General features: G+C 38.2%; 1 protein-coding gene and 1 pseudogene across 6 annotated transcripts in view; one reads left to right on the forward strand and one right to left on the reverse strand.

Moving 5' to 3' along the window:
- KCNQ5 (potassium voltage-gated channel subfamily Q member 5) overlaps window positions 1-27,174 on the forward strand; it is a gene marked incomplete at its 5' end in the record, with an annotated part of 518,709 nt that overhangs the window by 178,642 nt on the left and 312,893 nt on the right. The window lies entirely within an intron of this gene.
- LOC308520897 (tubulin alpha-1A chain-like) lies at window positions 827-2,168 on the reverse strand (annotated as a pseudogene). Its single transcript has one exon. The product of its transcript is annotated as a tubulin alpha-1A chain-like (transcript).

Consider the following 27,174-nt stretch of genomic DNA (forward strand, 5'->3'; position numbering starts at 1 on the left):
ATAAAAATAGGGATAATATTTCAGATAAATGCATTAAAATTGAGTACCAAATTAAGAAAGAACATTCAGCATAATCACAGACCAGAATTAAAGTTGGTGAGACTTGAAGGCTCCTCTAATATCCTCCTGGTTTTAGAATTGAGGAAAATGAGGGCAAAGGTGTTCACAAACCCCATTAAGTTAAAATTTTTTTCATTTAAGACAGGGAATACTCTATTCAAACCCACCAGAGAAACTGATAGTTTGGATCTGTAACAAAGCATTGTGTTTTAAAGCATAGGCCAGTAATTGTATATGAGAGTGTATACTGCTCTACACAACAAATGAACTGATCAGACCAGAACTTTTCAATGTTTAAAACACAAATGAGTGAGATCATGTGGTATTTTTCTTTCATTGACTGGCTTATTTTACTTAGCATAATGCTTTCCTGTTCCATCCATGCTGTTGCAAATGGTAAGAATTTCTTCTTTTTTACAGCAGCATAGTATTCCATTGTGTAGATGTAGACCATTATAAACTGATGAACAAAAATAGATACAGAGGCAGAGCAGCATTAAACAGACTATCAGACTACAGCAGGAACGCAGGGAGGGTTGGAGGGTGGGTAAGAGATCAACTGAAGGACTTGTATGCACGCATATAAGCATAACCAATGGACACAAGACACTGGGGGGTAGGGGAAGCCGGGGGAAAGTCAAGGGGGGGGGGGGGAAGGAGACATATGTAATACTCTTTGTAATACTTTAAGCAATAAAACAAATTTTTTTTTAAAAACCCACAATAAGTTTCCCTGTAAAAGCAGCACTGTTGTGACATTTTAAATTTAGTATTCCTCTCCTTCTTCCTCACCCTCTCCTTCCACAGAATCTACACCAACTTCCTCATAATCCTTCTCAAGGGCAGTCATGTCCTCGCTGGCCTCATAAAACTCTCTTTCCTCCATGCCCTCACTTACATACCAGTGGACAAAGGCACACTTGGCATTCATCAAGTCAAACTTGTGGTCCAGGTGAGCCCAGGCCTCAGCAATAGCGATGGTGTTGCTCAGCATGCACACAGATTGCTGTACTTTGGTCAGGTCTCCACCAGGTACCACAGTGGGAGGTAATTAATGCCAAATTTGAAGCCAGTGGGGCACCAGTCCACAAACTGGATAGTACGCTTGGTCTTGATGGTGGCAATGGAAGCATTGACATCTTTGGGGACCACGTCACCATGGTACAACAGACAACAAGCCATGTATTTACCATGGCAAGGGTCACATTTCACCATCTGGTTGGCTGGCTCAAAGCACACATTGGTGATTTCTGCTACAGAAAGCTGTTCATGGTAGGCTTTCTCAGCAGAGATGACAGGGGCATATGTGGCCAGAGGGAAGTAGATGCGGAGATAGGGCACCAGGTTGGTCTGAAATTCAGTCAGATCAACATTCAGGGCTCCATCAAACCTGAGGGATGCAGTGATGGAGGACACAATTTGACCTATCAACCTGTTCAAGTTAGTGTAGGTTGGGTGCTCAATATCGAGGTTTCTACGACAGATGTCATAGATGGCCTTGTTGTCAACCATGAAGGCATAATCAGAGTGCTCCAGGGTGGTGTGGGTGGTGAGGATGGAGTTGTATGGCTCAACTACAGCTGTGGAGACTGGGGGGCTGGATAAATGGAGAACTACAGCTTGGACTTCTTGCCATAATCAATGGAGAGACGTTCCATCAGCAGAGAGGTGAACCCAAAACCAGTTCCCCCACCAAAGCTATGGAAAACCAAGAAGCCCTGAAGGCCTGTGCACTGGTCAGCCAGTTTCCGAATTCAATCCAGGACGAGGTCAATGATCTCCTTGCCAATGGTGTAGTGTCCACGAGCATAGTTATTGGCAGCATCTTCCTTGCCTGTAATCAGCTGCTCAGGGTGGAAGGCTGGCGGTAGGTACCAGTGCGAACTTCATCAATGACTGTGGGTTCCAGGTCTACAAACACTGCCCTGGGCACATGCTTGCCAGCGCGCCTGTCTCACTGAAGAAGGTATTGAAGGAGTCATCTCCCCGCCAATGGTCTTGTCACTTGGCATCTGGCCATTGGGCTAGATGCCGTGTTCCAGGCAGTAGAGGTCCCAGCAGGCAGTGCCGATCTGGACACCAGCCTGGCCAACATGGATGGAGATGCTCTCACGCAGGTTGCTGCTTTGAGGCTACCAAGTAGATGGCAAAGAGGAAGAGGAGAGGTTGTTGCTTCTTACAGCGCGACTCTTAGGCGGTCAATGTAAGAGAACCTCCCATTAAGTTAATATTTACAGATAAATCAAGCAAAGTCCCTTTAATAAAACAGTAGGGCACATTAAACTGTGACAGCTTTTATATTTGTACGTTCATCAGTTAATTTTTTTAAATATCTAAGCTCAGTTTGAATATGGCTTAACTTATAAGCAATATAACTTGCTCTTTTACATCACACGAGTAAGAAAAATTTGTGAATAGGCGTTCCCATATACTTAGTTAAACTCATATGAGTTTGAAGAAATACTGATTAATAAAAAAATTCTATTGAGAAGTCATGTTAATTTCAACAAGGTTTTTAAAATCAACTTGCTTTTTCCATTTATTAAAACCATAAAACTCCAAATTTAATATTTTATCAACACTAGTTAATACAGACTGCATTGTTGTATAATTTTTAAAAATCTGTTTTAGTTTATCACACAAAGTAAGCATATTATATGAGAAAACAGAGAGAAGTAGTATTTTTCTGAGTGTATTTGGTTGTGTTTATCCTGCACATGTGACTGTTTTGATTATTGATTTTATAAAAGCTAATTTTATCAACTAATTTGAATTTTACATAAACACTGCCATCAATATTTAACTGAAATCTATGAATTACTTACAATGGCTGTGTTATACAAGTTTGGACTTACATCATCATGATTAGTTGAAATTTTTATTATGTGGTAACTATAGAAATATGTCATACCATCTATTTTGCTTCAGTACAATAAATACATAAGCTCTTTGTTGTTGAAAAAGTGATGTTTTGTATTTGAGTTGTATTTTACAGAAGTATAAATATTACACCATATGGGTGATTCTCTTGACCCTTATGTCAAAAGTTTTAAGAATTATTTTAGAGATATTTTTGAATTTTCAATGTCAGAATTAGTTGACTTGCGTAGTTTTCTATTTTACAGTAATACTTAGGTGGATACAAGCATATGCTTTGTTAGACAGGACACATACTCTGAAAAGAGTTAATGTCTACATGTTCATATCATGGAGTAAAAAGCTCTGCAACTATTGAATGTCCATTATTTCATGATTTAAAAACTTGAGAAGTTAGTAATATGTATAGTTGATGCAGGCAATTAATATTTATAAAACAACAAAGTTACTAAATCTGTGAATAAAAACACCCAGAATTTAATATGAAATCATAATGTAATGTAACTGATTTTATATTTCTTCATAATTTAAAGATTTTTTTTTTTTTACAAAATCACCACTAAAATCCAATCTATTTGGTATTTCTTCCAAGGATATAAAAAAATAAGAATTCTCTAAAATTCTCAAAGTAACCCAAGTGAAGAATATCTAAGATGAATACTCAGTGAAAATTCTAGGGCCCTATAGATTGGTCCCCTTATTCCAGGAAAGACTGTTCTCCCTCTCTCATCACCAACTTTCTTGTCCAGTGCCCTGGGACTTCATGGGTAATCAGCAGGGATGAACTATCATGCTTGTTTGGCTTGTCTCAGTTAGTTGAGTAACTTCTCACCTAGCCCATTTTGCCAGCTCAGCTCTGGCCAGTGCCTCTTGAGCTTCTCCGAAGGTAACCTAAGCTTCCTGTTTGTCTGCCTATTGCAATAGCACCTGATTTCCACTTCCTGGGCAGCCTGTTGACTTAAGAGCCCACACTTGGACTCTTTCTCTGCTTGCTCTCTGGTCTCCTCTACTCCAATGCCTTCCTCTCTCCAGTGTCTTTCAGATCCCCATAATAGAGGATCCTCCAGCTAGGCATTGCACTCTTCATATCTAGGGCCTCAGAGCCCATCTTCCTTATATTCACTAGGCTCAGATACTTCCACTCTCTGCCACAGTAATTGTGTTTCAGTCTATATTTTTCTTTGGGAACACCTATCAACTCTTTTTATCATAGTGTGCGGAAGTTCAGGTTGAACAAATAGAGGACCTCATGGTTTCCATTTGAGGGCCAAAAGGCTATTGCCGTTAACTGAATAAATGAGAGAACTGAGGTATAAAGAGGTTAAGTCACTTGGACAGGTCACCCAGCTGGTGAGAAATACAGCTGGGAATCCAACCCAAAGAGTCAGAATGCCTAAGTGTGTCTTCTTAACTACCTTGACAGCATAAGGGTAGGTGAAAGGGGTGGAATACTGAGGAGAGTTCTAACAAGTCTACTAACCCATTACAAGTTACCAGCAGGCATTTAACAGCTTATGAGTTTATATATAAACTAGAGGCCTGGTGCACGAAATTTGTGCACTCCAGGGTGGGGGGTTCCCTCAGCCTAGCCTGAGATTCTCTTGCAGTCTGGGAGCCCTCAGAGGATGTCTGACTGATGGCTTGGGTCAGCTCCCTGCAGGGAGCAGGCCTAAGCCAGCAGTTGAACATCCTTAGTGCTGCCATGGAGGCGAGAGGCTCCCGCCACCACCGCTGCACTCGTGAGCCCGGCTTTTGACTGAGAGGCGCTTCCCCGGTGGGAGTGCACTAGCCACCAGGGGGCAGCTCCTGCTTTGAGCATCTGCCCCCTGGTGGTCAGTGGTCATCATATTCACCGGTCATTCCACTGTTCAGCCGATTTGCATGTTAGCCTTTTATTATATAGGATTCCAAAAAGTTGGTGTGCTCTTTAATAAGGAGAATATTTAAATATCTCATTTTTCTCTAGAAGGGAGAATAAAATGTATTAAAGAGAAAGACAGATTAGGCGTGGGGGCAGGAGTTCAGGGGAAAAGTGGCAGTTTTTCAGCTCTCTGGCATGAAATCAAAGACAGACTCACAGAAAGACATAGGCAATCCAGGAGATATCAATGAAATGCATCATTTCCTTTGGAAATGAGGATCTGCCTCTGAACACCAGAGGAGCATGAGAACTATACACACGTGAACTTAGGATTTTAGCAAGTTTTATAAGAATTATCATTTTCCAAAGAGTGTCTTATGCATTTATTTTGTGATTGCTAGAATATTTTATGGGTACATCTACAAATGTGGATGGTGCTGCATAAATTTGTCCCACTAAGCTTTTAGTTGATCTTCTGGGAAGAGAAGCTGATATAGCCCCTAACTGGTTTGGCTCAGTGGATAGAGTGTTGGCCTGTGGACTGAAAGGTCCCAGGTTCGATTCCGGACAAGGGCATGTACGTTGGTTGTGGGCACATCCCCAGTAGGAGTTGTGCAAGAGGCAGCTGATCAATGTTTCTCTCTCATAGATGTTTCTAACTCTCTATCCCTTTCCCTTCCTCTCTGTAAAAAATCAATAAAAAAAAATTAAAAAAAGAAGCTGATATATAGTGAATATGCATGTTGAGAGAGGAGTGGAAGGACAAAGAAAGAAAAGGGACAGATACCACCAAGGATTGTGTGGCTTTAAAGACGAATGTAACCATGAAGATAATCTTGGGATGTTGAGATAGACTGATAAAAGTTCTAATAACTGCGTGGGTCAGATGTTAGAAAAGTGGCAGGGTTGCAGCTGTATTTTGTAAATGGTAGTGAAATATTCTGCATAGTTACCTGATATTAGTGTTCTAAGCCATTCAAAATATGTCCACAAAAGATGCTCTCTGCTACTAAAATTCCTGTTCCCCATACCTTCCAGCCATGCCACCCCCAATAAAAAACCACTTTAAGGAAGGAACACCAGATTGCCTTCCATTGAATTTCATATATTCCTCCCAAATTGCCTTTCATTGAATTTCATATATTATGTCCTGTCATTGTGGAAGACATTTGGAGCTAAATATTCCTTCACAACTGAAATGCCACAGCCATTTATCTCTCCTTCCAAATATTCTTTTTTTGCAGAGCGACCACTCATGAAGTTGCAAGGCATTTATATATATATATATATATATATATATATATATATATATAGTCAGTTTTCATCATATCTCCAGTCGCCTTGCTTTTGCTTTTATTAAAAACCAGTTGTTATTTCCTACCTTGACTATTATACTTTTATTTTATTGCACTTCTTGGGGTCTGGGACCTTAGTAGCATCTTACTGAAGTGCCTTAGTATTGCTGCCAAAACTGCCTTCACAGAACTCTGTTTAATGATTGCTAGTTTTTCTCTCCAAACTTCTTGCAATAGTTCTTATTGTCTAATAAACCTGGACCATGGACCTCAGTCTCTGCATTCAGGCTCTCATCACACCCCTGACCTGCTGCACTGCATCCTGTGCCTCCTGTCTGCTATTAATTTCCTGGTCAGTCTTACCCCAAGGGCCCAGGCTCATAGCATGCTCCACACTACCCTCCTTTTCCCCTCAAGGAATCTTGGAAAGTCTTTCTTCTGCATCCACCTTTTCCTGATCAACCTGGGGAAACGATCAAATTCCTGAAGTGACTGACTAAGGGTGCAGCCTCCTGGGCCTCCCTTCCCTGCAACCCAATTTGAACTTTCCTCCTATGAAACATGATTATTGTGTCTCCGTCTGCTCAGGCTGTTATAACAAAACATAGACTGGGTGGCTTAAACAACAGCCATTTATTTCTCAGAGTTCAGAATGCTAGAAAGTTCAAGATCAAGGTATGGCGGATTCAGTTCCTGGCGAGATCTCTCCTTCTGGCTTGCAGACTACTACCTTCTCGTTGTCTTTTCTTTCTTATTTTTTCAATTACAGTTTGCATTAAATATTATTTTCTATGAGCTTCAGGTGTACATCATAGAGGTTAGGTAATTATATACTTTACAATGTGTTCACAAGGTACAGAGGAAGAGGAAGCTCTGGTCCCTCTTCCTCTCCTGATAAGGACACTAATCCCATTTGGGGGCCTCACCTTCATGATCTCGTCTAAACCTAATTACCTCCCACAGGCCCCATCTCCAAATACCATCATATTGGGAGTTAGGGGTTCAACATATAAATTTGAAGGGACACAGACATGCAGTCCATACACCCAGTCAGCTTCTGCTTGGGTGTGTGGTCATGTGGGTAACTGCCTTTCTGCAAACTCTACTAGCCCCAATGGCTGTTTGAAATAAACACTTAGGGATTTACCACTTGATAAAGTCAGAGAATGAATGATGTGCCACGTTTTCCTTAGAACTTCATCCATTCACCTTTCTTTGTGCGTGTCTGCTGAGCTTTGTTCATAGGACGGTCTGCACCATGGAAACCAGGGGTTAAATCACAAAGCATGGCAATAGGAGAGGCATCACAGATGCTTCCGTAAAGCGTGCTTCTTAAGTTGTGCATCTGGGAACTTGCAGGTACTTCTGTTTCTTCAGGGGGGTTTCTTAAATAAGTTTTATTTCCTATTTGTACTAAGCCTCTAGCATGTATTGGAGAATGGGGAGACGAGTGGATTTATAAACTCTATGCATTCATTGCCTATTGCTACAGAAGCAAATTTCCACAAAGTTAGTGTCTTGAAACAATACAGGTTTGTCACTTTATAGTTCTGGGTGTCAGAAGTCCAAAATGGGTCTGGGCTAAAATCAGGGTATCGGCAGAGTTGCACTCTCTACCAGAGGCTCTAGGAGATAAGCCATTTCTTTTCTTTTCCAGAGCCCGGGGGCCGACTGCATTCTTTGTCTCAGGACCCCATCTCACTCAGATCTCTGCTGCCACAGTCACTTCTGCTCTGACTCTGATTCTCCTGCTTCCCTCTTATAAGGACCCTAGTGATCACAGTGGCTACACTCTGACATTTCAGGATAATCTCCCATCTCAAGATCCTTAACTTAATCATGTCCCCAAAGTCCTTTTGCAAGTAAGTTAACATATTCACAGATTAGGGCATGAAAATCTTTGAGGGAGCATTATTCTGCCTACCTCCCTCTACTTAGATGTGAATATAAACCTGTGGCCACGGCTGGTTGCTCAGTGGTTAGAGCATTGCCCTGCAAACTGAAGGATTTTGGGTTCAATTACCACTCAGTCAAGGGCACATACATACCTGGTGGCAGGTTTGATCCCCGGCCTTGTGACATGTGCAGGAGGCAATTAATAGATGTCTCTCTCTCATATTGAAGTTTATCTCTCTCCCCCTCCCTCCCTTCCAGTCTCTCTAAAAAAAAAAATCAATGGAAAAATTATCCTTGGGTGAGGATTGAAAAATAAATAAATAAAATAAACACACTAAAAAGTCTCAAAAATATATATGAGCCTGTGTATAATCTTTCGACATGCTAAATTGAAAATAAGTATTAATATTCAAATCAAAAAGGAAAGTTGTTTTTCAAGAACCCAGCAAGCAGGTGTGTCATGATCAATAGAGCCTTATGTTTTGCCTTATATATGGAAGAATATTTATCTTATATTCCTAATCCACCATGGTGGCTACATATCAAATTATTGTGCATACCTACATACAATATATACATATTCATAGTATGTAGCACTAAAAATGAACAAGACCAGTCTGGCTGGTGTGGCTCAGAGGTGGAGCATTGATCCATGCACCAAAAGGTCACCAGTTCAATTCCCAGTCAGGGCATATTCCCAGGTTGTGGGCTCGATTCCCAGTAGGGGGCCTGCAGGAGGCAGCCAACTAATATTTCTCTCTCATCAATGTTTGTCTCTCCCTCTCCCTTCCTCTCTCTCTCAAACCAATAAAAACGTATTTTTAGAAAATAAACAAGATGTAAAAAATGCTGGAGTCTATTCTATACAACTACTTATAGGAATCACTTAGAATTTTTAAAGGTAAGAATATGTCAGATTTCTGAAAAATTCTCCCAGCGACACTTTTTCTCACTCTGCCTATGGTTTTATTCAGCGTTTGTATTTGGACACAAACACTTTTCCCTGTAACACCCCGTGAGCCAATGACAGCTGCAGAGAGGGGCCTGGCATGCTGTTGGCAGGCACCAGGGCTCCTCCGGTCCCTGACCCAAGCCTTCCGAGTCTGCCAGATGCCTCACAGTTCCCTGCACGTCCTGCTTCTGCCATACGACTAAGGTTGCACTCCGTGGGCCAAACCATATGCCAGCTCAAGAACTCAAAAATAGAGAACATTGGAATGAAAAAAATTTTAATTAACTTTGGAAACCAAACACACATGGGGAGATTGTGGATTGTCAGGACAACACATTCAAATACATTTCCTATGATGCAGTCTGACCAACTGTAAATCAATTAGTTTGATCTATGTCATCCATCAATTTGTCTCTGATTAAATTTCCTCCATTGTACACAATCTGTAGAATAATTTTGTGTGTTTTTGTTAGAATCACTTTAATTTTTCCAAATTATTTCTAATAATAAGTAGCATTGGAATGTTTATTTCCTGCAATTCTTATCTAAAACAGGAGCACTGTATTCCAATGAGACAAAAATTAAACCTTAGAGGCTTGGCTCTCATTATTTCAGAAAATGTTTCCCTTTAAACAACTAGTGATATTTGAAGATTATTATCATCATCTCATTGCAAGCTCCCTACCTACTATTTTAGAAGTAATCGAGCAGTAGGAATGGTCTTCTCAATCTCTACTAAATTTAGAGGGGCAGTCTCTGAAATAATGAAGAAAAAAATTTGATGTTTTTAAAAGAAAAAAAAAGTGTTAACTAAATCAGGAGATTGTTTTATTTCTTATATCAAAATATTCATTAATATTGACAGTTGTTATGTTCTTAAAAACACACATTTTTCTCATCAGTGTTTCTCCTTTTCCACTTGCCAATTATTGCTATTTTTCTATTGCCTGACTAATTAGCCTGCCTTTCAATTTACACATTTACTTATTAGGGTCAAGTCAATATTTCTACCTTAGAGTTGGGCATGTGCTTTGCAGTCTAAGGGTAAAGGGTAAAATTACCTCAGAACAAAGCTGTGACGGCTGACAGCAGTGACTTGCAGGTGAGGAAGTCCCTTCACCTGAACAGTCAGCTAACAGCTTGATACACATGTTTGTGAGCCACACTTGTATTCAATCTCTCTCTCTCTCTCTCTCTCTCTCTCTCTCTCTCTCTCTCTCTCTCTCTCTCTCATCTTTATACTACACTCAATAATGTTTGGATACAGGAGTAGTCACCTCACTTGTTTCTAACGCGGTTGTGCAATGATAATGCCTTGCCAGTGTGGAAAGCTTTCAAAGCATCTTTATAGCCATTCTCTCCTTCAATCCTCCCAACAACCCTGAGAGGTGAGCAGAAAAGACAGTAATATTCCCATTTTGACACGTGAAGAGACCTCTTCAAGCTTCTCGGTCATTGAGGGAATTTGGTCCATGTTTTCATCTGTAATTGCCAGCTGATCTTTGTTCCAAGAGCAGCCTGGGGAGAAACAAAAAGAAAAACGCTGTGGGACTGCTGTCCCTCTAGAGGTCTCCGATGCCCTTTTCCCCGGCCGGGTCTAATGTTCACCACCACCTTCAAATGTTCCATGCCACCAGGCTGCCTTTTCCACATCACCCACCCAGATCTACTCTGAAAAGAGAGTACGACACCCACCCCCACTCCCAGCACCCTCTGTACCCTTTCCTGCTTCGTTTTTAAATCACACTTACTGCTTTCGGATGCACTACATACATACTTGTTCACACAATGTATTTGTTGTCCGGCTTCCCCACTGGAATGCAAGATCCTTGAGGGTAAGGATTTTTGTCTGTTTGGTATGGATCTCCCCAGCAACTGGAATACTGCTGGCAAAGGGCCTGATGAAAAGCCAGCATGAGTCACTAGGACTCAGGGCACAAACCATTAGCCCGGCTCCAGCTGGGGACTTCTCTCCTTTTTAGGGGCGAGGGTGACAATAATCTTAAAATAAGACAAATAGAGCTTAAATTAGAGAACAAACTGTCTGGCCTTAGGTTTCAGCCCTTTACAGAAATTTATGGGACCCCCACTGTCTAATACGTGGAACCTTGAGGGCTGAGTATAGGAGCAGGCCCTCCCGCTTAGAGGAGGCGAGTTCCTTAGTCCAGGTGTGTCATTCCTGGGCAACCTGGATGTAGTTGTTAGCATCATTCCTCTTTGTCTACCCACACTGACACCTGGGAGGCATTTCATTTTTTTGAGTGAGTGAATGAATGAATGAAAATAAATAAATGAAACCAGTCATTTGTATATGAATGTAAACCAGTGTTATGAAATGCTTTATTCTTAATTGTAGAGAGAAAGCCTCAATCAAGCAGAAGTTGGCAAATATAGGAAGAATACTTGGGATCTGGGAGGCCAACTCATTTGTCCGGTTGCATCTGCCTTTCTGGGGTCAACCTTAGGTGTGGTTCCAGCAAGCAATGCACTTCCCTGGATGAAGAGCCACTGACTCTGGGGCCCTTTACCCATCACTTCCCTTCATAGAGCCAAGGCCAGGCTTCAACTCTGAGACTGTCATTTACACATGGGTTTAAATTAAAACTACACACTTGCAAGGTAAAGATACCAATTTAATCTGCCCTAATCATTAAAGGATACATTTATTCATATATGACTTTAGGAATACTTTAGTCATCAGTCATTCTTCTTCTGAGATTAGTCATTAAACCCCCTGATTAACCTTGTTAATGCCTTGGGAAAACCAGGTAATTACAATGAGCTAAATTTAGAAGCAAGTCATTTTTTTGTGTGTGTGGATTAGAAATAGTGAAAGTCAGCGTCTCTTATCAGTCTTTTCACCTCAGAAGCTGCAAGAACATTATAAGAAATAATGAATTGCAAGAAATATGTCATGCTTCTAGCTGGAAAAAAAAAAGGCTTTTATTTCAGCTTCTTTGGATGCCTAGCTGCTTAAATATAAGCATACTAGTGGCCCAGTGCACAGATTCCTGCACATTGAAAGGAAATTAATTAGAAGAAATATTTTAATATCACTATTCACCCTTTCTCTATACTAGAAATGTCAACAAAAACAACCAAATTCAAGATAAATGACAGATCGAAACACACGCATGCGATTGGCACTAGTGAGAGCTTTATATGTATCGTGCATGCTTGAGACAATGTGTATTTTTAAAACGCCAGTGCACATCATACTGGTATGTACTAGCCGGTTGGTTGGTCGGATGATTGGATGGATGGACAGTCGGTCACTTAGCCTTTTATATATAGGGAGATTTATGTTTCATATTACCTCCTAAGTGCACTATGATCTTAAAAATTTTTGAAAAGTACTCCTGATTTTAATAAAACCTACAAAACAAAGATAGATAGATGATAGACAGATATACATATATATATATATACTTATCTATGTATATATCTGTATATATAAAAATACATGCATACATATATTTGATATTCACTGTAAATCCGTTTGACTGTGTACCATGGCTCTCCAGATATTCTCATACACTCCCCTCTCAGAACCTCTTAGTGAGAAGCTCTTATTAACTAGTTATTGTTTGTTTCAAGAAGCCTCAAGACAACAAAGACATTTATTTATTATTATTATTTTAATCTTTATTGTTGCAAGTATTGCATATGTGCTCTTTTCCCCCATTGACCTCTTCTAGCCTGCCCCACCAAAGAAATTTATTTTTTAAAGTGGAATTTTATGCAGCAATTACATAGATAAGAGATATTTTCGGCCCAAGGCATTTTTGTAGCATATACCATGTAAAGCAGTCTTCTTGGTTCCGCTTACAAATGACTTTTGCAGTAAATTAAAGGTCTCTCTCTCTCACCTCCTTTATGAATTTATTTAACACATACTTACTGAATATGTCTAGGTACAGTACTAGGAACTATGAGAGGAGCTTTTGACTCATAAGACGCATAGCCCAAAATCTACAGTATGAATTTGCCACATGAATAGTTTAGATGATTCTGCAGGTGCCATAGGGTTTCCAGGAGAAAGAATGCTCTGGCGCATATATGCATAACCCATGGGCACAGACAATAGGGTGGTGAAGGCCTGGGGTGGCGGTCGGGGGCAGGCTGAAAGAGGTCAATGGGGAAAAAGGGGAAACATATGTAACACTTGCAACAATTAAGTTTTTTTAAGAATGTTTTTAAGGAGTGGCATGATTAGAACATTTCTTTAGTAGGGTTAAGTTCAGGTATGGAGAATATTGGTATGGGGTTAGTGAGGTGATGTGGGCCTGATTTGGGGGAGACTTTAAAGGCAGGCAAAGCCTAAGCAGTTATGAAGGAGGAATACGTGCTAACAGAGAGAGAGGTGTGTAAGGTAACCAAGGTGCTGATCCCAGATGTCTGGTGGGGTAGTAGGGCCTTTAATGAAACTGGAAAATCAGGAAGAGGACTTTCTCAACTTCCTACAGGGATAATAGGTTGTCCATAGAGAAATAGCCAGCAGACTGCAGGAAAGAGGGGATTGGGATTTGAGAGAGCGTATACTGAAGGTTCATATTTGGGAGTCACTCTCATAGAGATGAGAACTGATGAGATTGGCAATAGCTAAGATATTTTAAAGAATAAGAACAAAGAGAATAACTAAGAATAGGATCCTATTTTTACCCAAATTTTAGTGACCAGCCCTAGCTTTTACCATTCTCCCTGTTTTAAGTGACTTTCTGCATCAGCAGGTCTCAACTGGGGTGAAGTCAGGGGCGAGTGCTGTGCTACTAGCATCCAGTGGTAGAGCCCAGGGAAACCTGGAAAGATCTTACCATGCACAGGACAGGCCCCACAACAAAGAGTTATCTGGTTCAATATTTTAATAGCGCAGAGGTTGAGAAACCCTGCTCTGTGTTTGCCAAAAGAAAATCCCTTCGACATCTTGTTTAGTCAAACAAACATTGTCTCCCAAATGCTCTCATCACTTACAAGAATAAAAAATAAATAAAAAATAGAAGTCCTTTCAGAAGCAAATAAGCCCTCCACAAGTGTCTCTAGCTCTTTTATCACATTTCCCCATAAAAAAAAAAAAAAAAAAAACTACTCAAATTAGGATGCCAGTTCTGGACCAAATTACTTACACAAAAGCAAGTAAACACTCCTGTCTTTCAAGTAACTTTAACTTAACACATATATTGTAAAACCACTAGTGGAAAACCCAGGAATGAGTATACACTTGGTTATATTTGTACAGGATGTTCATAGATGTACACGATCAATAGAAAACATATTCATGTGCTTGAGCAGCCGCAGCCTGCCCTTGAACGTCCTTGCCTGCTGCCAACAGCAGCAGCAATCCACAAGGCCTCTGCTGTGCCCACTCTGCATTACTCAGGTTCCTAGTGTTGCTACACTTGGAAATGATATTTTGTGTTTATAACTTTCCTCAATAAATGCCTACCTAATTCATTGTGAAAATCAAAACAAAAAGTAAATGTGAAAGAGTGAAATTTTCATGAACCCCTGGACAAGTAGTCTGAATATTGGGATGTCATTTTTGGAAGTGTGTGTGTGTGTCTCTTTAGTGAACCCCATACCAAAAATATTAATATAATATTAATATTCATTTAACTTTCTAGATGATAGATTGGAAGAGATTTTATTTGTCCTTTGCTTGGTTAGTTTCTAAATTGTCTGCATTGGAATAAAATTGTTAATTGGAAAATAGCATATTTTTATTTATGTTTATTTTTTATTAAATTTATTGGGGTGACATTGGTCAACATGAGCATATATGTTTCAGGTTTGTGTGGGTTTCTATGCTACAAGATCTGTATATTGCACCATGTGCCCACCACCCAAAGTCAAATCTTCTCCTGTCACCATACATTAGGGCCCCTTTCTCTCCCAAACCCCTTCCCTCTGGCAATCACCACATTGCTGTTTGTGTTGTTCACAAGTTTCAGTTTTAAATCCCGCATATGAGTGAAGTCATACAGTTCTTAGCTTTTCTGACTGACTTCTTTCACTTAGCATAATGTTCTCAAAGTCCATCCATGTTATTGCAAATGGTACTATTTCATCCTTTCTTATGGCTGAGTAGTATACCATTGTGTGTATGTACCAACTCTTCTTTATCCAGTCCTCTATCACAGGACACTTTGGTTGTTTCCATGTCTTGGCCACCATGAATAATGCTGCAATGAACATAGGGGTGCATATATGATAATAGCATATTTTTAAAGATGACAAAATTTCATGTCTTTTTTTTCAGGATTGGTTTTTGAAAAACCTAAATGTCAATCCATAGGAAAATATAAAATAAATTTTGGAATATTTAATAGGATGAGATAACTATATAGCAACTAAAAAGAATGACCTACATCTCTATTTGCCAACATCAATAGATCTCAAAAAAAGGTAACATTGAATGAATAAAAAGAGCAAGTTATAAAATAATATGTAAAACTACATTACTTGTGTAAATTTAATAAGAAACATTAAACAATACTGTAAATGGATTATTTGTAGATGATGTGGGCAGTAAAGATTTAAAAATGTAGACTGGAATAATAGGCACCTAATTTGTGATAATAATTGCATCTGGTAAGAGATTAGAGAATACAAAGGAAAGAAAAGAGGAACCTCAACTTTATCAAAAGTTTTGCAGGGTTTCTTTTATTTGTTTAAGCTTATTTCCCCTAACTTGACTTACAGCTCTTTATGAACAATGACCACACCTACTCATCTCTTTATTCATAATGCCTCTCACTCTATCAGGCAAATATAGTGGTGCTGCATAATTACCGAGTGAACAAATGAAGAAGCATTTTGGAGTGTTCACGACTTTTAGAAGAAAGGAACAAATGATGAGCTGTAAATTTATTTAAATATATTTTTTTAAATTTTTATTTGTGGTAGAAAAAAAAAAGCACATAATCCAAAAGTTGTCATCTTAATCATTTTTTAAAATATATTTTTATTCCTTTTTAGAGAGAGAGGAAGGGAGAGAGAGAGATGGAAACATCAATGAGAATTATCCATTAATCACCTCCTGTACACCCTCAGGCATGTGCCCTGACTGAGAATTGAACTGGTGACCTCTTGGTTCATGGGTCAATGCTCAACCACTGAGCCACACCAGCCAGGCTCATCTTAACTATTTTTAAGTATGCAGATTACTAGTGTTAAGTACACTCATTTTGCTGTGCAACAGATCAAAACTGAAACTCTGTACACATCAAACAACTCCCCATTTCTCCCTCCCCCAAGTCCCCTAGTAACCACAATTCTTTCTGAGTTTGACTGCCCCAGATACCTCATACAAGTGGAATCATACAACACCTGTCCTGTGACTGATCCATCTCTCCCAGCACAACGTCCCCACGGTACATCCATGCTACAGCAAGCAGTTTTGCAGTTCTTTTATAAAACCAAACTAATATGTAAGAAGCAAAATGACAAAAATGTGAACATTTATGAATTCATAAATATATGAATGTTTATTAAATTGTTCTCTATACTTTTCTGTATTTTTAAGCTTTAAAAAGAGAAAGAAAATAGTATTTCATTAAAGGGGGCTTGAGTGTAGAAAAACAGAATGCATTAAATTGACTGCAAAGTAACTACCCTTAAATTAGGATAATTTGTCAAGATCTGTACTGCTCAAAAGAAGTAATACCTATTTCCATTCCTGTAAGGTTTGGTATTGAATATTAGGGCATTCATTTGACTCTGAAGTATGTAACTAAACAGGATAAATGAAATATTTACCTAAATAGAATAAGCGATTTTGGTTTTTGAGTGGAGACTCTAAAGAGAATACCCTGATGATACTTGGAAAATCTAGGAACTGATTTTTATAACTTGGAAAAACCTGATTCTAGAGAGTATGATACTTGTCAAAGGTTTTACACAAAATCATACCACAGAACATAAGCTGCTTTTTGGTAAAAAGGCCAAGACACAATTTAATTCTACCCTCTTCACTTAAGGAAACTTTAGAATTGGCCATCTGCTGCAAGACTCTGCTGGCCTTGCTGCTTTTGTGTGGAAATGGGATTATTACACTGCGTAGAACGCCAAAGCGAGGCCTGTAATCTTTTCATAAAAAGGCATGTGTAACTTCCATTAACACATATCCCAAATAATATTCCAGCGTCGCTATTTTTGTTGTATGGCTCTCAAATGGAATGTGGAAAAATAGCCAGGAATGTTGATTTTTCTTTTGATTCCAAGTCCCATTTTCTTTCCCAGCTGCCCTTCCCCCAAAGAACTGCTGAACTGGTCAGTTCTGTTTTCTTTCTCTAACTCTGACCATAACTTACGTGAATTTTTTTTTATAAAGTCATCACCTTATTTAATCAACCTCCATTTAAAATATGTGATATTCCTTCAAACTTAGGAATATATTTTTCTTTTTTTTTTCTTTTTGTTCTTCTTCTTCTTCTTCTTCTTCTTCTTCTTCTTCTTCTTCTTCTTCTTTCTTCTTTTTTTTTTTTTTTTTTTTTGCAAGCAGAGTACACATAAATTTTCTCCAAAAATTGTAGGCTTACACCTAGATCAAGGATTTTATATGCAAATCATGGAGTGTTTTTTCTCGCCATCATTAACCATAGTAACTCTTGCTTATGTATTAAAGTGCTATTCCTGCTAAGTCTAGAAGCAGCCTCAGAATCCTTCTCATCATTCATCTTAAGTCTGATGCTTAGTTGATCAGAATTAATACCTGTGGGGAAGCCTCTTACTGCAGATGTATCCCAGAATGTATGGCATCCTCTCTGCTTTATGATCCAGCTAATAACACATTGCCTCAATCATGCTGATTGAGGTCATTTTTCCCCTTGCAATTTCTAGTAGTAGATTACCATCTACTGCCTAGGAAGCAAAATTGACTGTCTCCATGTAGATTGCAAAATAAGGCATTTTTCTCATCAATAAAATTTCATTCTTTCAGCGTGAGTGGAGTAATTTTGTCAACAATGTATTGAGGTAGTAACAGTTTATAACAAATTGAGTGAATTATTGTTTCAGGTACTGTACAGTGCTCTTACTGGCTCACAAATTTTCAGGAATTTTGTAAGGTGGTTGTTAAACATGGTCATTATTAAAAATTAAATTATGTAATCTTGAAAGTGAATAAATTACATTAAAACCAAAGGTAATACATACTCAAAATTCATCACTCCTCAATTATTTACTACACTTTACTGTTCGGACTCTTGACATTATTTATGTCTTTTGGGTCTTCCTGGTGGAATATAGTAAGTGTATTACTGACTTTTCTCCTCAGCTCTGCATTTAAGTGGCATCACATTAGCAGCTGAAATCAGCCATGGATGGAGAATTTATGCCACAGAAATTGGCCAATACTATAAATCAGGGTTTTGTTTTCTTTGACTGAGAGCCAGTTGTTAAACATTTACCAGCACAACACTGACCACATTGGTGGCAGTGGTCTTGTCAGAATGTATTATATTATGCAGATGAAAACCTATTTAAACAGACTTGATATAGATATTTTCAAAGATGGAAGAATTGTCCCTGTCAACTATTATAGTTGATTCATATCTTCACTGATTCTCATCATTGCAAAATTTTCAGTCCCCATATAGATTACTGGGTATAATATGTCTTGCCCTCTCCTGCCCCTTCCCTTTCTAGCCTTTGTTACCTTAAGGACTCTAGTTTTCCATTTATATATTTAAGTACCAGTCTTACCTGCTTAAGAATGTAAGCTTTTAACCTTGCTCTCTCTGTTCCCTATGCTTCAGATGAAAAGTGGAGTTGGGTCGGGGCAGCAGAGAGAAATTCAGAAGGGAAATATTGGAGTAATGACTGCAGTGGGAGAAGAGGGAACCTATGTTTTATATAAACATGATTATTTATTTATTAATAAAAGCTGCAGTGTCTAGGACCACTGTCCATACCAGATAATCTAGTGTTTCAATTTCTAAGTGAAAGTTGTGGGTTTTTGAAAACAGGGCCATGTCTTTTTATCTTTATACTGGAGGCCTGGTGCATGAAATTTGAGTACAGGTAGGTTCCCTAGGCCTGACTAGCGATTAGGGCCGATCAGGGCCTTCTGGCTGCCAGCTGCACACTGGGGCCTTCCTTCATTCTGCACCGCCCCCCAGTGGTCAGTGCACATCATAGTGAGCGATAGAACTCCCAGTCTCCTGGTCAAACTCCCAAAGGGATACTTTGTATATTAGCCTTTTATATATATACTAGAGACCTGACGCACAAAATTTGTGCAAGAGGCTCAGCCCCCTCACCACGGCACCAGCTGCCTCTGCCTCAGCCCCCATGGCACTGCAACTTAGTCCAGAAGATGGTCAGGAAGGTCCTCTGGTCTAATTAGCATATTACACTTTTATTATTATAGATAGGTTTTTATTCTTCATTCTACCCTTTGTCCTTGCACAATGAATTATAATTTCTAGGTGCTAATAAATAATTGTGGAATTTATCTGGTCATAAGATTCATAGCAAGTATTCTCTTCACAAATGTTATATATTGTATTTCTAAAAGTCTGCTAGAATATGAAACTAAGTGGATATTTCTGTTCTCACCTAGTATTGCCAAATAGTGTTTACATTCACTTTTTTTTTATTAAAATCTTTATTGTTTAAAGTATTACATAAGTCTTCTTTTTCCCCCATTGACCTCTCCCTGGCCACCCCCCCCCCCCACCAGCACATGCCCTTATCCCCCCTCCCCCAGTCTGTATCCATTGGTTATGCTCATATGCATGCATACAAGTCCTTGCATTCACTTTTTATATGAGCACTCAAAGGAACAATTTAGCAGTCTTGGGGATCAATATGAAATAAAATTGTCAAGTTAATAAAATTATGTCATTATTTATTTGTTCATTTATTCAATGAATTTTGCTAACTATAATAAAATATAAGCCTAATAACTACTTTTTTAGTACTTACTATGTTCCAGGTTCTAATATATGCACTTTACGTGCTCTATCTTGTGCAAAACATGCAGCAACTTTACAAGGTAGCTATTATTATTCCTATTTAAAAGATGAGGAAACTATTGTTTGGAGAGTTCAAGTTACTTATCTAAATCTAATCCCAGATAAGTGTTTCTTATTTCCAAGCTTCTATATTTAACACCTGCGCTAGTGAAAAACATGTAACATAGTTATGAACATTGAACAACTCTCAACCTCATTGGAGTAAAGATACTTTGGAATGATAACATTAAAAAATGATTAATATATATATATATATATATATATATATATATATATCCATTGAGTCACCAAAAACAAACAAACACACACACAAAATTTGAAGACAGAAATAAGAACTTGCCTCTCTTTACGCAATACTGAGTTTTCTTTACTGTACAGTTTCCATTAGCCAGTCTAAAACATTCATATTATCAATCCTGACATTTAAATTGGGAAGCCATCATATACATGTGTTGCTACCCATAATATTCATAAAATACACTATAGGTTGAATTAATGTAGCTAAGTAAAAGCCTGATAATATATAACATAGACACCAAGTTCTTTGATAGCTCTTGCACAGTTTATTCAGACACCAACTCTCTGAAGAGAAAAGATATCACCACCTAATACCTCAGCAACTCTTTTTCTACGCACAACACTGTTGACTGAATAATTCCTTTGCTTCTAATGCTTCTTATGTACTAGTAGTATGCTGGAAATTTCTAAGTACTTCACAAAATAGACCATTGTATTCTCTGAAGAAATGAGCAAAAATGGTACTTGGCAAATGGAAGTCAGTAAAAAAAATTTAGTAATCATTCACAAATACTCTCTCCTATCTTTGCTGTGACTAATATATACAAACCATAACATAATAACATAAGTTGCTCACAAATTACATCCCCATTTTTCATGAACTATGCTTTTCAATATATTTTATATTATACAACCTAAAAGAACCACCAGCATTTAAAAAAGAAGAGTTACAGGCCAAAAATTTGTGAAAAATTAACTTTATATACCACTTTAAGTAGCTGGTATCTTCTTCATAAAGGTTGTTATATAGGGTGGGACAAAAGTAGGTTTACAGTTGTTCGTATGGAAAATAATACAATAATCCTATATAATAAAAGGGTAATATGCAAATTGACCCTAACAGCAGAACTACTGGGAATGACTGGTCACTATGACACACACTGACCACCAGGGGGCAGACGCTCAATGCAGGAGCTGCCCCCTGGTGGTCAGTGCACTCCCACAGGGACAAGCCTGGCTGATGGCTGCAAGCACAGCAGTGTTGATGGGAGCCCCTCCCGCCTCCTCAGCAGTGCTAAGGATGTCCGACTGCAGCTTAGGCCTGCTCCCCGCTGGCAAGTGGACATCCCCCGAGGGGTCCTGGGCTGCCAGAGGGATGTATGACTGCCAGCTTATGCCCATTCCCCTGGGGAGTGGGCCTAAGCCAGCAGGTGGACATCCCCTGAAGGTTCCCAGACTGCGAGAGGACACAGGCCGGGCTAAGGGACTCCCTCCACCCTCACCTGAGTGCACAAATTTTTGTGCACCAGGCCTCTAGTTAATAAATAATAATACAGGAATAAACTGTTTCACATACAGCTGTAAACCTACTTTTTCCCCACTCTATATATTGTATTTCATGGAAGCCTGTTAGATAATGGAACTTAGTGGAAAATTTGCACACTTTAGTTTTGTCCTGGCATTGCTAAATTATGTTTAGTTCACTTTTCATATGGGACGGATCCCAAGTACTTAAAAGTAGTTTTTCCTGGCTTAAATTTAACTATTTTATGACCTTTCAAGAGTAATAAGCTTTAGGTATTTTCTAGGAATATGTATTTAACTGATCGTCCACACAGTGCTTGGTGCAAATCAGTAAAGAAACCCTTTTCTCCATTTGTTTAGAAATTGTTGTGATACACTGGTTGTATTGTTTAATTTTTTCTACTAAGATTTTACATCATTTTCTTCCTTACAAATATATTTTGTTTTATGACCTTGAGCATATTATAATAGCTGCTTTAAAATCCTTATCTTATAATTTTAACATTTGGGTTATCTTAGGTTTGACATCAATTCGTTGTTTTCCTTTGAAAATGGGTCATGTTTTTCTTGTGGGGTTTTTTTTGTCAAATAATTTGAAATTATATCCTGAATATTGTGAATGTTAGTTTGTGGACACCCTGGATTCTATGATATTACTTGATGTTTTTGTTTCAGTGGGCAATTGCTTTGATTAGTCTCAAACTTCCAACTGTCTCACCTCCAGCAATCAGCAGCTCAAATTACAGTTAAGATTGTTTTGAGTGTGCCGTGCCCATTCATGCTTCAGGGGTTAATGGGGGCCTTGGGCAGAATTTATACACAGACCTTGGAACTCCCCTTCTCAGACACTTTCCTTTCTGAAATGTTCCCCTCACTTTCCAGTGGCTTCTTTCTCTGGTTGCCCCAGCTACCCTAATGGTAAAACTGCAAAAACCTGAAAATCAACGTGTGCTAGTTGTTCCTCCAAGTATTTACTCCCCTTCAGTAGTTTTCCTACTTTTGTTCATGCTCCAGAGTCTTCAAATAGTTTGTGGGTGTGTTTTTTTATATTTTAATCAGAATTTATAGTTATTTGCAAGCATTTCAGTTAGGAGCTTATTCTCCCACACCAGAAGTGGAAACTCCTATATTGATTTTATGGAACAAAACATTTTTCTGCCGTTTGCCAGAAACACATTGTGATAACATACAAATTGATTCACACAGCTTCCTTGAGGGTTAGGCAGTTTACCACCCTCTCTATGCAGCAGCCCTGACAGTGTATGCATACCGTCACAAGCACACACAGTTACTCTGATACAGTCATACCATTAAACCTGTGGGTGACTATTTTATACAAAATCTAAGGCAATGTTTTACTTTTGTCCCTGACCCTCACCTTCTCTGAAACACTCGCCTACATCACCCAGACTGTTGAGAATCAATTCTGCTCATAAATAACTACAGAGAATGTTTCCATCCCTTTCAGAGTATTCCATGCAACCTTTCATGTAGGATTGCCAATAAAATCGAATTTAAATCTAGCCCCTGCCTTCGTCACTGCTACAATTTGCAGGCTGGAGTCCACACCCCTTCACATTCCCTCTTTGCAGTCACACTGCACACTGCTCATTGATTACTTTTAATAAAACTATTATAATTCTCAATAGTTTTGTAAAAACATGATTTTGATCATGAACTTCTGATGATGAAGACCAGCCAAGTATTTACTATAATTAAATTGAACCAAAATTTCTATCTAGCTTGAAAACATCTTCTTAAGCTGAATGTATCTGTTCTTCCAACTTTTTACTACTCTGTTATGAAATGCCTCTATACTTATTCTACTATAAAATACCAAGTCACGCTTCAAACAGAAATTTGTTGTAAAATGCTTAAGATTTTGAAAGAAGTGCAGATTTCTACATTCTTTATTATTTTTATTCCAGGATGAATTGTGATAGTTAAAGATTGTAGTGCCATATTTCTTACATGCTGTTTTCATTCCCCATAAACCCCTAGTCCTTTCTCTGCCCATATTACACCTGATTATTCCTTAAAAACCATATATGCATGAAAATGCCCCTTCTTTCCATTTAGATACATAATGCTAATTAAACACTGAATCCCAAAAAAGATGTAGAACTCATATGTCCACTTGTATCAATAATAGATTAACTCTATACATTACTGCAATTATTATGAAACATTTCTGTAATTGTTATGAGACATTTCAGTGATGCTGATATTCAAAATGAAATATAGCATAAAACAGATGTACCAAAAAATTTATGAAGTTAAATAACTTAGAAGATTGTTTTTGGACCTTGGTTGTCAAGAGGTTCCTAATTGCTATCATAGTGCCTCTTGATTAATGTACATGAAGTACAAAAATAATTTCAAGCAAAACTAACTCAAGAGTAGAATAAATGAGAACTATCAAATGATTCCATTAACTAGAGATTTCCACACATCATAAAGTAAAGGTGCATTAGAGGTTGGGCCAAAAACTTTCCCAGTGGGGGCGGGTCAACTCTAAGAAATAACTTTTGCAAGTTAATGGGATGTGGAAATGAGCATGCCAATATGTTGACATCCTCTGTTAAAGTAATTTCCAGAAAGAAAGTGAAACATCTTTTTCTCTAAGTTCATTGTCAAGTCTTCAATGTCCATTTTGCTTTGGCCTTGTCCTTATACAATAGCTGGAAAGTATCTACCTATAGGGCTAGATAGCAATAATAATGATAACAAGAATTAATGACTATGACTCAGTGAGTGGTTACTGTGTGCATACACCATGCCATTTGTGTGGCCAAACAACCTGTAAAGCAGTTGTTGTAACCCCCATTTTTTCAGAGGAGACGCATGACACTCAAAGATGTTACAGAATTAATCCAAGGTCACACTGATGGCAGTGGCAGAACTGAGATCATAACCCACATCTATATAACTCTCAATCTTGTACTTGTAACCACTACATGAAACAGGCCCCTACACTTTTGGGAGATGAGTTCAGCTAAAAAGAACATACCTTGTAAACTCTCTGGAGAGGCTGCAGACATAGATGTAAAAATGCTTTAAAAGCCAGAGAGTGCTATACAGATGCAAGGCATTGTTCCTTCTTGTTTGCTCATTTTTCTTTGTTTTTCTCCTTTCTCTCATCACACTTGGTAAATAGATGAGTCATCCTGAAAATGTGTGCTTCTTTTTAGTTTATTATCTCTAAATTGATTCCATAATGAAACATACTCTTCAAAACTGAAGACAATATAAAAATAGTAGAATTAAGATAAATAAGCCTCTTAATTCAAATTCTACTTATTAGTCTATATTGTCTATCAATCTTGCTTTCTGTAATGACTAACTGAAATACAAAAATAAAGGAATCAACTAATAAACCTTACTCAAGTCTTCACTTCCAAGTATTGTATGAAAGCAAAATTATGATGATGGAAGTAAAAGTTCTACACAAAAATCCTGCAAAGTGCATAATTTTAGAAAGTAAAACAAATTGTAAAGCAGTCAGTTCTATAGAAATAATATCCTTAACCTCTCCTTCAATTACATGAAGGTTGCGACATTTCATGGCCACTGGCACAGCTAAATATAAACAGATTATTCTGTGCCTGCTCCCCGTGCTTTTACTGACTGACACAACAATTAAAGAAACAAGTTTCCTTTGTAAATTACAGCTCCACGCAGCTTTGAGTAAGCAGAGAGTGTACATTAGAAATATTTTTAGCTTGACATGAAACTTTCCAAAGGCTCCTAATTAAGCATTTAAGCCCAAGAAACTATAATTGCCACTGCCAAAATAACTGGGATCAATTTTAACCTAAAACTATTGTTTGGAAAACCTTATGGAAAGGCTTTATTCTTCTTCAATGTCCTCTGAAACCAAAGGGTTCTTCTAATACTGCCCACTTCAGGAGAAATTCAGGTGCATTATTTATATGCAGGGCGCATATACAGTAAATGTGTAAACACACACAGGTGAAAAATGACTGCAAATATCAGTCTTTTGTGACTAGAAAAGAAAGTGCCCAGTCTTATCCTACTGAGCTCTGAGCAGAGCATCACGTTTCCATGGTCAGATGTAGATTATGGCTGTGGAAGTTCATCTGTCAGAATCACTGGAAGAAGTCTTAATACAACCTCATGTATAACTTGATCCAAAATCTACTTAATCTTCATAAATGTGCAACATTTACAAAGGAATAGTAATGGAGTCTTATGCAGAATATATCTGTATAGCTCCTACTTCAAATATTATTATATAAAAGCAATATGCTTTTTATAGTTTAAATGCTACGAGCTTTCAGATTAAAACAACAGTTGCTTTTAATGAGAAATTTTCAGGGCCATTAGCATATATGAATTTAAAATAACTGTCATCTAGCTACTATTGTCATAACAAGTCATGATTTGGTCACTGGTACAATAACCTAGATAAATCTTCCCTGGATAAATCTTTTAGAAGATTTTATATCCTTGTAATTTTAAATAAATAATCATATGAAAGTGATGTTTTTATTTTATTATTTTATTTGAATTTATGTTATTAATTTTTGTTGTGATTCTCCTTAATCCCAAACCAAGATTTTTGGTGGCAAGACTAACACAAAATGGGCTGTCAATAAAACTTTCATGACAGCTGACATGTGGAATACTTACTGTGGGCACCAGGCAGTGCATGGAGTCACTCACTGAATCCCCCACCACACTGATATTATACCCATTCTACTCAGATGAGGAGACTGAGAGAGAGTCAGAGAGGTTAGGGACATTTGCTCAGGGTTGCAGAGTACACAGTGTCCAGGTTGGATTTGGATCCAGCCACTCTGACTCAGAGTTCTTTCCTCAACATCAACACTACGTCAATGGGCCAATTCTTAAGTGAGCAAATGAGTAAATGAATGATACTCCAGCTCAGAAGAAGACATAAGCTGCAATAGAATGTGATGGTAGAATAATGAGGTTTGTTTTCAAACAAATCCATCAATTGATTTCATATGTATATAGTTTCAGAATAGGTCCCTTGGGACACTCTCATCTTATACTAATGGCACCATCAAGTCTCAAAACAGTTGTGGAACTATCCTTGGGAATTGACTTTATTATAGTAGAGCCAATTTATAAGTTACAAATGTATACAACTTGGCCTGGTGGCTTTATAGTCCCACTATTTTTTTTTTACCCAAAAGGATTTCCTGCATGTATATTAACTGCCTCACCAGAGTAGCCTCTGAATGATATTTGGCTGTTAAAGCAGTCAAATCCACCCTCAAAGAGTGAAAATGTGCCAATTGCCACAGTATTCAAAGGGAACTGTCACAGTTTATTTTAATCAGTTGCAAATTGTTGTGAGTACTAAAGGCATTGTTGCAAGGGTATAGTCCACTAAGTTGGAAACTCTGATAACGATCGTATTCATTTGGATAAGTAAGTTATTCATAAGACATGAGTTTGTGTGTGGGGGGGAGGTTGGGGGTTAATGGGGGGGATGAGGACACATTTGTAATACCTTAACTAATAAAAAAAAATAAAATAAAAAAATAAAAATAAATAAAAAATAAGACCCCAAATCAGACTCATTCTTTTAAAATCCAAGTGTGAACCCCCTGCCTTGCTCTGTGTTTGCTTCGTCCTAGAAAATAAGGGATGGGGTAGAGATTAAGGATGATAGCTACTGATTTTTCTTGCCAGAATGTTATAAGATTTAGGTCCCTGTGAAAA

This window comes from Myotis nattereri (genome assembly GCF_964212035.1).
Source record: "Myotis nattereri genome assembly, chromosome: 6".
Classification (NCBI taxonomy): domain Eukaryota; kingdom Metazoa; phylum Chordata; class Mammalia; order Chiroptera; family Vespertilionidae; genus Myotis; species Myotis nattereri.